We start from the raw sequence: 12,427 nt of genomic DNA, 5'->3' as shown, positions 1-12,427 counted from the left end.
CAAAGCCAGGGCCAGCATTCGGGGGTAACAGGCAAGGCAATTGCATGGGGACCTTGCAAACCTACATTGCTCAGGCTCCAGCCCCAGGTGGTGGGGCTTCAGCTTTCTGCCCTGGGCCCCTGCGACTCTCATGCTGTGGCCCAGCTCAGCTGTGTGCTAAAGGCCGGCCCGGAGTCCACCGGGTTCCCAGCTGCCCGGCACGGAGGGGTCTGAGCTGCCCTGCTGCCCGACTCAGAGGGCTCTGGCCAGGCTGCCTTGTTACCCTGCACGGCAGGAGTCTGGGTCCTGGGGCGGCCGCCCGGCCCTGCAAGGTCTGGGGCAGCCGCCTGGCCTGCATGGTGAGGGTTGGGGCTGCCGCTGCCCTGCCACCCGGCCCCTGAACCCAGGGAACACATTGTGGGTCACATATATGGCCCACAATGTGTAATCAGTTGAGAACCACTGCTCTAGCTTGTTATTATTTTAAATATCCACAGTCTTCACAGTAATTAGGAGCTCTGCTAGGATAAGATGACCTGTGGTGTACTGAACAATCTTTGTAGTTGTGAGGTCACCATATTGACACAAGCAGCTAAGAAGATATCTATTAGCATATGATTAACAAACTTCATGCCATGCATGCATCTCCATTATTTTACATGTAATGAGTTTACACACATACACATGCAGGTTTTGCTAAAGAAAACTCTTAATACATTTGTTGATGTAACTAGATGTGTTTCTTGTGGGTCGTAGTAATCTGGGGGAGGGGATGGGAAATAAAGGCTAAATTCATGCTGGATTAACTTCATTGATTTCAACAAGGTTACCCCAGGGATACATTTTACCCAACACATTTATTCAAAACTATGCAATAAACCTGTTCATTCACAGAAAACAGGGTTATGTGCAAGACAGAGATGGCAGATTTGGGTTCTAGGTGATGCAGTGGGAAGAAGACAACGCATGTTCCTAAAGAAAATCCCATTGTGTTCAGATTACTGAATCATATTGTCAGTCTTCTCCGCCTCCTTCCTGGTCTGAGCAGTGAGGGCGCTAGGGCTCCTCTTCTCCCCTCCATCGCAAGGGCCATCGGAGGCAGGGAAGGAGAGGAGGCGGGGCACAACGCAGCACGCTCAGGGAAGAGGCGGGGGAGGGGGAAGCTTGACTGCCGACGGAGCCTGCCCTACATCAGAAGCCAGCAGGGCCAAGTTTGCTTCTACTCCCGCCAGAGAGAGCGGTAGGCAGGGGGAGGAGAAGAGGGGGCTGGGCCGGGCAGGATTTTTAATGGCAATCTGCCATTAAAAATCAGCTTGCATGCCGTCTTTGGCACGCGTGCCATACGTTGCCGACCCCTGGTCTACACCTAGCTGGAGGCTATGTAAACAACACCTAGCTGGAGAGTGAGCAAACAGTGACTTCCCCCCCTCCGCCCCAGTGATTCTAACTTCTGAATGAGAAGGACCCTGAATTGTATTTGATTTTTGGTGTTGCTGTGCCAATGCTTTCTTGATGCCATACGTGTCGCTGTCAGTTTACATAATTATAAACATTAAAACTAAATTAGACTGAACATATTTTCTGGAGCTAAAGATCATTGCTATCCCTCTGTCTTGGGAACATCTCCTAGGGGATTCTTCACTACAAGTTCTTGGGGGAACAAATATTGTTTCTTCTTTGAGTGATTGCACATGTTTATTCCACTAGCTGTGAGCATGACTCAAGTGCAGTTGTCAGAGAACTTCTTCACTGAGCGGTACCTGTCTGGGTGGCTCGACTGCCCTCTGCCGTTGTGTGCCACTGCATGCTGGTATAAGAAGATGGAGCCTCCCCCAACTCCCCTCAGTTCAGGGGTGGCTCTATGTTTTTTGCCACCCCAAGCACGGCAGTCACGCGGATTTGGCGGCGTTTCTGTGGGTGATCTGCCGGTCCCGTGCCTTCGGCGTGCCCTCTGCCAAATTGCCGCTGAAGCCGCGGGACCGGCAGACCTCCCACAGGCATGCCGCCGAAGGCTGCCTGACTGCTGCCCTCACAGCGACCGGCAGGCCGCCCCCCGTGGCTTGCCGCCCCAGGCATGCGCTTGCTGCGCTGGTGCTTGGAGCCTCCCCTGCCTCAGTTTCTTCTTGCCACGAGTGACTACTGTTGGAGTGCTCCCAGGCTTGCTATCACTATTTTTAGCCCACCAGCTATGCTTCTTTCATGGCAGGACATGACAGCAGAGGCCTTGTGGTGGGAAGACTGATGCTTAACATCAAACACCAATCAGTTCCCGTCACAGACCCTACTACCCATGCTCCACGCTTTGCGACGTTGTCAGTGGGCCCTTCTTAACTGATTCCAGACTGGGCAAGGCCTCTGTTCAGCCAACCAGCACTGCTGGGGTTTTCGAGACAATCCAAGCTGCAGCTGTGGTGCAGATCAAACAATGATACGTGTTGTCGAGGAGTGCCCGCTAGCCAAATTTAGAGGCGGGCTCCGAGAACTCCACTTGGCCATTAAGAATGCTATTTCTTGGCTTGGCGAATAGGCAAATATTAAATAAATAAGTCACAAGTTTATTTCCCTCACTCTTTCGTTATATAGTCTGTTTTGTCATTTAGTGGCTAGTAGTTAGTTAGATATAATGTACAGTTAGTGATAGGCTTCGGTTTTTAGGTCCTTTTTGGACCAAATTTGATTCATGGTACCTGGACTTGTGCTGGAGGCATACGTCATTCTCTGGGGTTCAAGTCCTGCTGGTCATGTGCCAGGCCATTGTCAGTCAGTGACCCACATCCCAACTGCCTAAAGTGTTTGGAGGCGCTCCATATCAGTGACAAGTGTCACACTTTTGTAGAGGGTTTAAGCCTTGCTTTAAAAGAGAGAGCAGTGAAACTTAAGTGTCTCCTTATGGGGGTGGCCCTTTGCCCTTCAGTGGAGCCATCAGGTTCAGAGAGTACCCTCTGAGTGTGACACCATCAGCATACAGTACACCTCCCGAGAAAGACCGACTCGAGACGTGAGTTCATGCTGATTTTAGAGGAGGGCAAGCTCGTGGCAAGGACAACTCTCCAGGACAGCTTGGATGTGGCAGACTCAGCAGCTTGATACATGGCATCTGCCATATTTATGAGGAGATATCTGTGGCTGCAGTTGTCTTGTCCTTTGAGGGGGGGTCTCCTTCTTTTTGGAAAACATGGACGATAGGCTGCATAGTCTAAAACATTCCAGGGCAACACAGAAGTTGCTTGGAATCTACATATCGGTGACAACTAGGTAGCAGTTCTGGCCCCAGCAGGCTCCCAGCTATCAGACCTTTATATCTCTGTCCCCCTAGAAAAAGAGGCAGGAATTATAGGAGGCAACCGCTGCACCATGCCTCTCCCCCACCCCCCATCATCTGCAACAGCAGGGTCTTCTGAACCAACAGCCCAGTCTAACCATGCATTTTGTTGGGTTTGTCAAGGACGGCATACCAATATTACAGACCAATTTGTTCCTACCCCTATCTTTGCCAAACATCTCTCCCACTTTTTTCATGCGTGGACTCAGGCTGTTGGCTTTTCCTCCACCCCATTGCTCTCCCCCGGGAGCTCCGAAGTCAGTGCCCACCAGTTTGGGATTTATCTTTCCTCCACGGACCTCTTCTCTTAACCCCCTTCTCCCCCCCTTCATCCCTGCAGCATCTGCCTCAGCCTAGTTCTTGCGCTGCCGAGCGAAGGGGCCGGGTAGAAATGCCGAGCAGCTCACCGAGATGAGGGTGCAGCTGCCCCTGGTGCTGGAGCAGGCCGGGTAGAGGGAGGGAGGGTGGGGGAGACGCACCCAGCAGTTGGGATACACTGGGGAAAGAGAATGAGGAGAGGAGCGGGCGCCCACACACACACACACACACACAAGCAGAGAGCAAGGACACACACACACACACACACACACACACACACACACACGAGTTCTCGAGGCACACAACTGCACCCAGAGTCAGGCACCCCATGCCCAGTGCCTGAGACAAAGTGACAGAGCGGGGGCACAGACACTGCGTGAGAAGCAGGCACCGGGGCTGAGAGGAGACAGGCCCCCGCCCACACTGACAGAGGGAGGGATGTGGATATATATATACACACACACACACACACACACACACACCACCAAAAGACACAGACACACTGAGATTGTGACAGACACACCTCAGGGAGTGGCAGCCAGAAAGAGGCTGATACACGCACCTGGCGCCTGAGTGAGTCTCACACACACAGACGGTGATCACACACACAGATAAGATGATCTATCTGTAAGATTCTTACACACACAGCCAGGGCCATCACACAAAGAGACAGGGTGATCTCACACACACACCCTCTCCCTCTCTCTAAAAGGGTGATCTCTCTCACTCTCACACACACTGTGATCGTTCACATCCCTCCAGTGACAGGGAGAATGCCAGGCTCCGCTCCACGTGGAATCTGAGCTCAGCAGCAGCAAATCCGCCCTGGGTCTGGTCCTTTTCTCTCTCTCTCTTTCTTTTTCCGTTTGGTCAAACGGCACCTACCCAAGCCCTGAAAAAATGCCTGCCCATGAAGCGAGGAGAGGGCGCCGGGTCTGTAAATAAGAAGTGAGTACTGGCACAATAGCGTGCGTTTCTAGATCAAAGTCTGTCTGAATGCTGCATGCTCGCTTGCTTTCCCAATGCCTCCTCGCAGGAGGGACTCAGGGCTGCTCAGTCCCTCTTCACCCCTTTCCTTCCTGCGCCTCCGTCCCAGATTTTGCACGCTCGGTTAAACACCTGCCTGGCTTTTGTTTCTAACACTTCTCCTTTGTCTAAGGTGGGTGTAGCTCCCCCTGTCCGGGAGGGTCAGGCTGGGCTCCGGGCTCCCACCCGGACCATTTCGCCAGCCAAACCCCGCTCTGCAAGGATGCCCTTTGCAAGCGCTTTAAATCCAGCGCATCTTTGCGAGCTGGCTGCTGGGGAGAGAGGGAGAGAGGGAGAGGAAAGGGGCCAGGGACCTTTCTGGCTGGAGCGTCCACGTTTTGCTCCTCTCAGGGGTGTGAAAATGTCCTTGTCAACTGCATTATGGATGGGTGTCAGCAGGGGGCTGGGGAAGTTGATGGGAGGGATGCAGAGCACCACTGGGTGGATCAGTTTAGGGCGCCTCACAACCGTCCTGTTCTCCTTTGTTAGCTGCATTCAGCGGGCTGCAGGGGAGTGTAGCAGGAGAACTGGGGGGGCAGGTCTGCCCTTCTTCATGGTGCTAGGATGTGTGTGTGTCTGTCTGCAAATGTCGAAGCCAGGCAGAAAGAGGAGCAGTTTCCTAGTCTACAGCATGAGGCGTGGCGTAGCCTGAGGTGCCCCCAGTTTTGGGTTTGGACAGAGGGTCGTGATAATATAATAGGAAAAATTCCGACTGGCAAGGGGAGCTCTGACTGAAAGGAAAACTTGATGGCTCTCCCCTCCCCCCCCATCACAAATCGTGTCAATCCGAGGAGAGAGCACAGCTTGAAGGAGCAGTTATTAAATCGGGCGTCCTTCCCAATCTTAGCCTCACACATCGATTTTTGTCCAGGGGCATATCAATAGCCTCATACAGTGTTCCATGCCCACTACACTTGAAGGGGTATTTGCATGCTGGTCTGGTGCTCCCAGTTAGTTAGAACCAGATTCTAGTTTTCTAGTAGCTGAACAGTAACTATTTCATAACCGCAAAAAGAAGAACAGGAGTACTTGTGGCACCTTAGAGACTAACAAATTTATTAGAGCATAAGCTTTCGTGGACTACAGCCCACTTCTTCGGATGTGGGCTGTAGTCCACGAAAGCTTATGCTCTAATAAATTTGTTAGTCTCTAAGGTGCCACAAGTACTCCTGTTCTTCTTTTTGCGGATAAAGACTAACACGGCTGTTACTCTGAAATATTTCATAACCGTGCACCGAGGCACCAGCGGAGCTTTTTCATTTGGGGCTGCCTTTTCATCCTCTAATCCCCCTGCTCCTCCCCAGGTTCAGGTCCAGTATATTAATTTCCTAGGTCTGCCTTTCTTCTGACCTGTATTGCATGATTCTTTTCGAATGAGAGTTCCTGTAACCCTGTAGGTTAACCTCCAGCGGGTGCTCAAGAGAAGATCCTATCCCTGTGGAAAATGACACTCCCTCCCTCCTCTGGGGGCATTCACAGCTTCCAGAGATCTGGGAGAGAGACTTTTGAATCTACATTTAGAAGTAGGCTTTCCCCACAACAGCTGAAAGTGGTGTTGCAGCCATTCAAAATATATTAATAATTTTAAATATTGTATTGTTGTTGCAATCTTCCCTCAGGGGACCTTTAAGTGTATGTGATGTGGATTGTTCTTATATAATTACTAGTGTAGTTACTTGTAATCACATGCGTTATGGGGCTACTTGATAACACACGCAGGTGATCATTACTTCCCCAGTGGGTTTCTTGTAGCAGTAAATAATCAAATATCCTATAATAAGATGATTGACTTTTCCAACAGGCATGCGCATGTGTTCCTGGTATTTCCTAAAAGGGTTTAGCCAACACTTTCAAAGTGTTAGAATTCATAATTAATCATTTTTATAGTTACCTGTGTGGGGAATTTGAAAGTGAACTGCAAATATTCTAATGAGTGTCTGAATGCAGAGTTGAGGGTATGTAAGACTTAAGGAAAGAGTCCTGTTTTCCTGATAGCTTTTTAACGCTGACTAAAATGTAGTCTGAGAAGCATATTAGCAATGCCTAAGATTGTTCAAGATGTGAGGACGCTCTACAGAAAAATATCTTTTTATACTGATTCAAAGGAACAGAAGAAAATAGGGAAAATACTGCATGTTAGAACTACACTTGCAGAGTATTTATAGAGGACATATATATATAGTAAACAATTCAAGTGTGTGTATGCATTTGTGTTCATATAAATAGCATATTATTAGTCCTAGCAGTAGCTGAAACCAGTCATTCTGTAGTAATATAACATGGTGTACAAGTGAAATGCATTTATAACACAACTCTCTATGAACTCTATTTTGAATTAATAGGATCTCTGTAACCTTCTGGCAAGAAGGGTGTACAGCTAAATACACCTCTGTCCAATGCTGTGGACGTTAACATTCTTTTTCTGTTTTATTAGTGGCGGCACCTGACTTGCTGGATCCCAAATCTGCCACTCAGAACTCCAAACCACGGCTATCGTTTCCTACAAAACCCACAGTGCTCTCGTCACGAGAGGAATGTGATTCGGCTATTAATGTTATGAAATGGAAGACGGACTCAACGATTTTTCTGCTGGTTGTTGTGTATTTAATAATTGGAGCTACTGTCTTCAAAGCCCTGGAGCAGCCACGTGAAACTTCCCAAAGAGCCACCATTGTGATTCAGAAGCAGACGTTTGTATCTGAGCGTTCCTGTGTGAATGCATCGGAGCTCGATGAACTAATGCAGGTCATTCATGCAAAAAAGTAACTTGTTCCTATGTTTTAGAAGAATGAATTCTTCTATAGCAATGCTTCTGTAATAAATGGGACACCGCTGTATCAGCATTTGAGCTGCAAATGTAGCAAGAAGGCTAACTTAAGACAGAAAAGTTGGCAATAGCATTTTTAAATGAGGCTTCAGCTGAAAAGTCATTGCTAATTGTTTTTTTAATGTTCAGTGTGCATTATAGACAACTTTTAAATTGAAGGCTCCTGTGCTAATTAAATGACTATTCATTAGCAATATGTATAATTTAATAGTTCACAAAGGAATCGGTGTATTGATTGAGCCTTGCTTGCTTTGTCAATATTGGGAAAGCAGAGCAAGGCCAACCATTACCTTAAGAAAGTTCAGATTTATCACTACTTTAGCAAACAATTCTCTCTTTTAGCTGGACATTTATTTCCACAGGTTTTTGTTTTAAATACAGCAAAATAATATTAGCTAGCTATTTCCATTACAAATCTTGTGGGGGTTTTTTTGTTTGTTTTTTTGTTTGTTTGTTTGTTTTTATTTCAACGTTGAAAGGCTAAATCCTAAAATGATATAAATCAGCATCACTCTGTTGAAGTCAGCTTATACCACCTGATGATCTGGCTCATCATATTCTCAGGTGTTTCAAATGGCACCGTGAACTCAGGGGTTGTACCTTATGACTGGAGAATTGCAAATGTAATACTTCTATTTTAGAAAGGGGGAAAAAGGTGATTTGGGAAAGTACAGGCCTTTTAGTTTGGCCTCAATTGTATGCAAGCTCTTAGAACAAATTTTGAAAGTAGTTAAAGACATAGAGGTAAAAAAGGCAATTGGGATAAAATACATGTTTTTACAAAAAGGAGATCGCTGAGAAGATAACTGATTTTCTAGACAAAGGAAATGCATTAGATGTAATCTACCTGGATTTCAGTAAGGCATTTGATCCAATTCCACAGGAGAAATGATTAGTTAAATTGGAGAAGATGGGGATTAATACAAGAACGAAAGGTGGGTAAGGAGTCGGGTAAAAGGAGACTACAACTGGTCATACTGAAAGGTGAACTGTCAGGCTGGAGGAGGTTACTAGTTGAGTTCCTCAGGAATCATTCTTGGAACCAAACTTATTTAACGTTTTCATTAATGACCTTGGCACAAAAAGTGGGAATGAGCTAGTAAAATTTGTGGAGGATACAAAATTGGGATGTATTGCCAATACAGAGAGGACTGGAATGTCATACAAGAAAATTTGGATGACTTTGAAAATTGGAGTAATAGGAATGAGATGAAATGTAGTGGTATAAAGTGCAAGGTCATACACTTAGGGACTAACAGCTAGAATTTTTGTTATAAACTGGGGACGTATCAGTTGGAAGCAACAGAAGAGGAGAAAGACAGGGATGACTATGTGCTGTCAATATGATGCAGCTGTAAAAAAGGCTAATGCAATTCTAGGCTGCATCAGGCGAGGTATTTCCAGTAGAGTTAGGGAAGTGTTAGTACTGTTATTCAAGGCACTGATGAGACCATGTCTGAAATACTGTGTGCAGTTTTGGTCTCCCATGTTTAAGAAAGATGAAATCAAACTGGAACAGGTGCAGAGAAGAGTTACTAGGATGCCCAGAGGCCTGGAGAAGCTACCTTACAAGATGAGACTTAAGGAGCTTGGCTTGTGTAACCTAACCAAATGAAGGCCGAGGGGAGATCCAATTGCTCTCTATTAATAAATCAGAGGGATAAACACCAGGGAGGGAGAGCAGTTATTTAAGTTAAGGGCAATATTGGCTCAAGAACAAATTAGTATAAACTGGCCATCAATAAGTTTAGGGTTGAAATTAGATGAAGGTTTCTAACCATCAAAGTAGAGCCCTGCAGTGGGACTGGGATCCCGTAGGATTGGCTGTCATATTAATGGGAGCGGGTAAAATGTTTTGTTATGGATGGGATTGGGTGGGACTATGATATTTTGTGGGAAAACATTAAATCTCTCATCAGTTGGTCATGAATAGAATTTCAGCAGTGTAAAGCAAGTTTTTCTTTTTTATTAAATAAAGGTTTTAAAACTGAAATTTGAGTGAGAGATTGAAAGAGATTAAAGTGTTTTTTTACATGGTTAAAGCAAGATTTGTTTTATTCTTTTAGTGGTAAAAATTGTATCTGAATTCCATTTATATATATATATATATATATATTAAACAATCGTGGTGGGTTGGTTTTTTCTGGTAGCACAGGGGAATCAGTCTCTCTTGTGGGATTTGCAGAATCTAAGTTTTTTGCGGCTGGGAGTGGGATAAATATAAAAGAAACAATGCAGAAGCAGGTGGGAGTAGATATTGGAGGCAGGATGGGAGTGGGATTAAAAAAATAGTCCCATGTAGGGCTTTACATCAGATGAGTGAAGTTTTGGAACATCTTTCCAAGGGGAATAGTGGGGGACAAAAATCCTAACTTGTTTTAAGACTGAGCTTGCTAAATTCATGGAGGAGATGGTATGATGCCATTGCCTACAATGGCATATGGCCCATCCACAACTGCTATTAGCAAATATCTCCAATAGCACTAGATGGGGAGGGCTATGAGTTACTAGAGAGAATTCTTTACCCGGTGTCTAGCTCAGGAGTGGGCAAACTTTTTTTGGCCCGAAGGCCACATCAGGGTTCAAAATTGTATGGAGGGCCGGGTAGGGAAGGCGGTGCCTCCCCAAATAGCCTGGCCCCTGCCCCTATCCACCCCCTCCCACTTCCCGCCCCCTGACTGCCCCCCTCAGAATCCCCGACCATCTAACCCCCCCTGCTCCTTGTACCCTGACTGCCCCCTGTAGTGACCCCCCCCCAACTGCCCCCCTCCAGGTCTTGTCCCCTGACAGGTCCCCCAGGACTCCCACGCCCTATCCAACTGCTCCCTGTCCCCTGACCGCCCCGACCCATATGCACACCCCTGCGGTGTGACTGCCTACGGCAAATGGCAGGGTGGGGGGCAGTCAGGGAACAGGGGACATTGGATGGGGCGGAGACTCAAGGGGAGGGCGGTCAAGGGAGGGGGAGCGGGGGAAGTGTTGGGGCTCGCCTCCCTGGCCGGGAGCTCGGGCGCGCCGGACAGGACGGTCTTGTGGGCTGGATGTGGCCCGCAGGCCGTAGTTTGCCCACTCCTGGTAGAGATCAACCTCCCTGAGCCACCCGGTGCAGCCCTGGTTTCAGCTGCGTGTGTAAGCGTGGCCCATAGCAGGCCGCCTGTGCTCACAGGGAGTGTGCTGTGCTGGCCCCAGCCTGCACAGGGCACTGGCCAGTAGGAGCAGATTTGCGGCAGACACTCCATAGCAAGTGCCAGCAGGTCACTGTTTCTCAAGCCCTCTTGTGTGCACTCCTCCTTGGAAAACTGTTTGTTTGTGTGCAGATCTTTGTTTAGCATCTTCTGACTCCTGTTGCACTGTTTTTTCTTGTGACTGCTGTCAACTGTTGTAAGAAAACTTCTTTCTTTGTAGCAAATGGCAAGCAATTTGGTATGCTGGTAGGATGTTATCTCTTTTTCTGGTGCCACCTTGGATGACTTGGCTCCATGTAGAATTGGCAGCCGGTATCAAGCGGAGTGCCCCAAGTGTCGGTCCTGGGGCCGGTTTTGTTCGATATCTTCATTAATGATCTGGAGGATGGCGTGGACTGCACTCTCAGCAAGTTTGCAGATGACACTAAACTGGGAGAAGTGGTAGATACGATGGAGGGTAGGGATAGGATACAGAGGGACCTAGACCAATTAGAGGATTGGGCCAAAAGAAACCTGATGAGGTTCAACAAGAACAAGTGCAGAGTTCTGCCCTAGGATGGAAGAATCCCATGCGCTGCTACAGACTAGGGACCGAATGGCTAGGCAGCAGTTCTGCGGAAAAGGACCTAGGGGTTACAGTGGATGAGAAGCTGGATATGAGTCAACAGTGTGCCCTTGTTGCCAAGAAGGCTAACAGCATTTTGGGCTGTATAAGTAGGGGCATTGCCAGCAGATTGAGGGACGTGATCATTCCCCTCTATTGGACATTGGTGAGGCTTCATCTGGAGTACTGTGTCCAGTTTTGGGCCCCACACCACAAGGAGGATGTGGAAAAATTGGAAAGAGTCCAGCGGAGAGCAACAAAAATGATTAGGGGTCTGGAGCACATGACTTATGAGGAGAGGCTGAGGAAACTGGGATTGTTTAGTCTGTAGAAGAGAAGAATGAGGGGGATTTGATAGCTGCTTTCAACTACCTGAAAGGAGGTTCCAAAGAGGATGGATCTAGACTGTTCTCTGTGGTAACAGATGACAGAACAAGGAATAATGGTCTCAAGTTGCAGTGGGGGAGGTTTAGGTTGGATAGTAGGAAAAACATTTTCACTAGGAGGTGGTGAAGCACTGGAATGGTTTACTTAGGAAGGTGGTGGAATCACCTTCTTTAGAGGTTTTTAAGGTCAGGCTTGACAAAGCCCTGGCTGGGATGATTTAGTTGGGAATTGGTCCTGCTTTGAGGAGGGGGTTTGACTAAATGACCTCCTGAGGTCCCTTCCAACCCTGATATTCTATGAGTCTATGACTCGTCCAAAGTCTTTACAAGTTTGTATGATTCAGGTTCAGTGATGTACACTTTGTATTAAGGAAAAAAGCTGATATAAAATGAGCTGGGTTGTGGAAGAGTGGTAAAAGACCTTTCCACGAGGGTCCTTCAGAAGATTCAAGAGCTTGAAAGTCAACTAGACAAGCTTAAAAAAGAACAACAGAAAATTGAATCGCTGGAGACAGCTTTGCAAAAGCAGAAGCAGAAGGTCATAGTCTTAATGCACTGTGTAACTTTTAATACAATTTTGTTCTGCTCATATCCATTCAGAGTGCTGCTGCAAAGATTCCCCTGCCTGTCACTTTGACCATGTCACCTCTCTCGGCGCCCCTCCATTCTCTATTGCAACAAACAAGCTGCTTGTCTTCACTTCCTAGCTCCTTCATGGCCTACCCCAACTTAGGCATCCTTTTTTTCATTCCCTATTGAAATGTCAACTCCCACCTCTGA

At 47.4% G+C, this 12,427-nt stretch overlaps 1 long non-coding RNA gene across 1 annotated transcript; it reads left to right on the top strand.

Moving 5' to 3' along the window:
- Window positions 1–4,120: 4,120 nt before the first annotated feature.
- LOC135982496 (uncharacterized) lies at window positions 4,121–9,514 on the top strand. The gene is made up of 2 exons (XR_010599887.1): window positions 4,121–4,567; window positions 7,080–9,514. It is a non-coding gene; the product is annotated as an uncharacterized LOC135982496 (long non-coding RNA).
- The last annotated feature ends 2,913 nt before the right edge of the window (window positions 9,515–12,427 follow it).

Source organism: Chrysemys picta, chromosome 3, assembly GCF_011386835.1.
Source record: "Chrysemys picta bellii isolate R12L10 chromosome 3, ASM1138683v2, whole genome shotgun sequence".
NCBI lineage: Eukaryota > Metazoa > Chordata > Testudines > Emydidae > Chrysemys > Chrysemys picta.
This window is presented reverse-complemented; position numbering and strand designations above follow the sequence as displayed.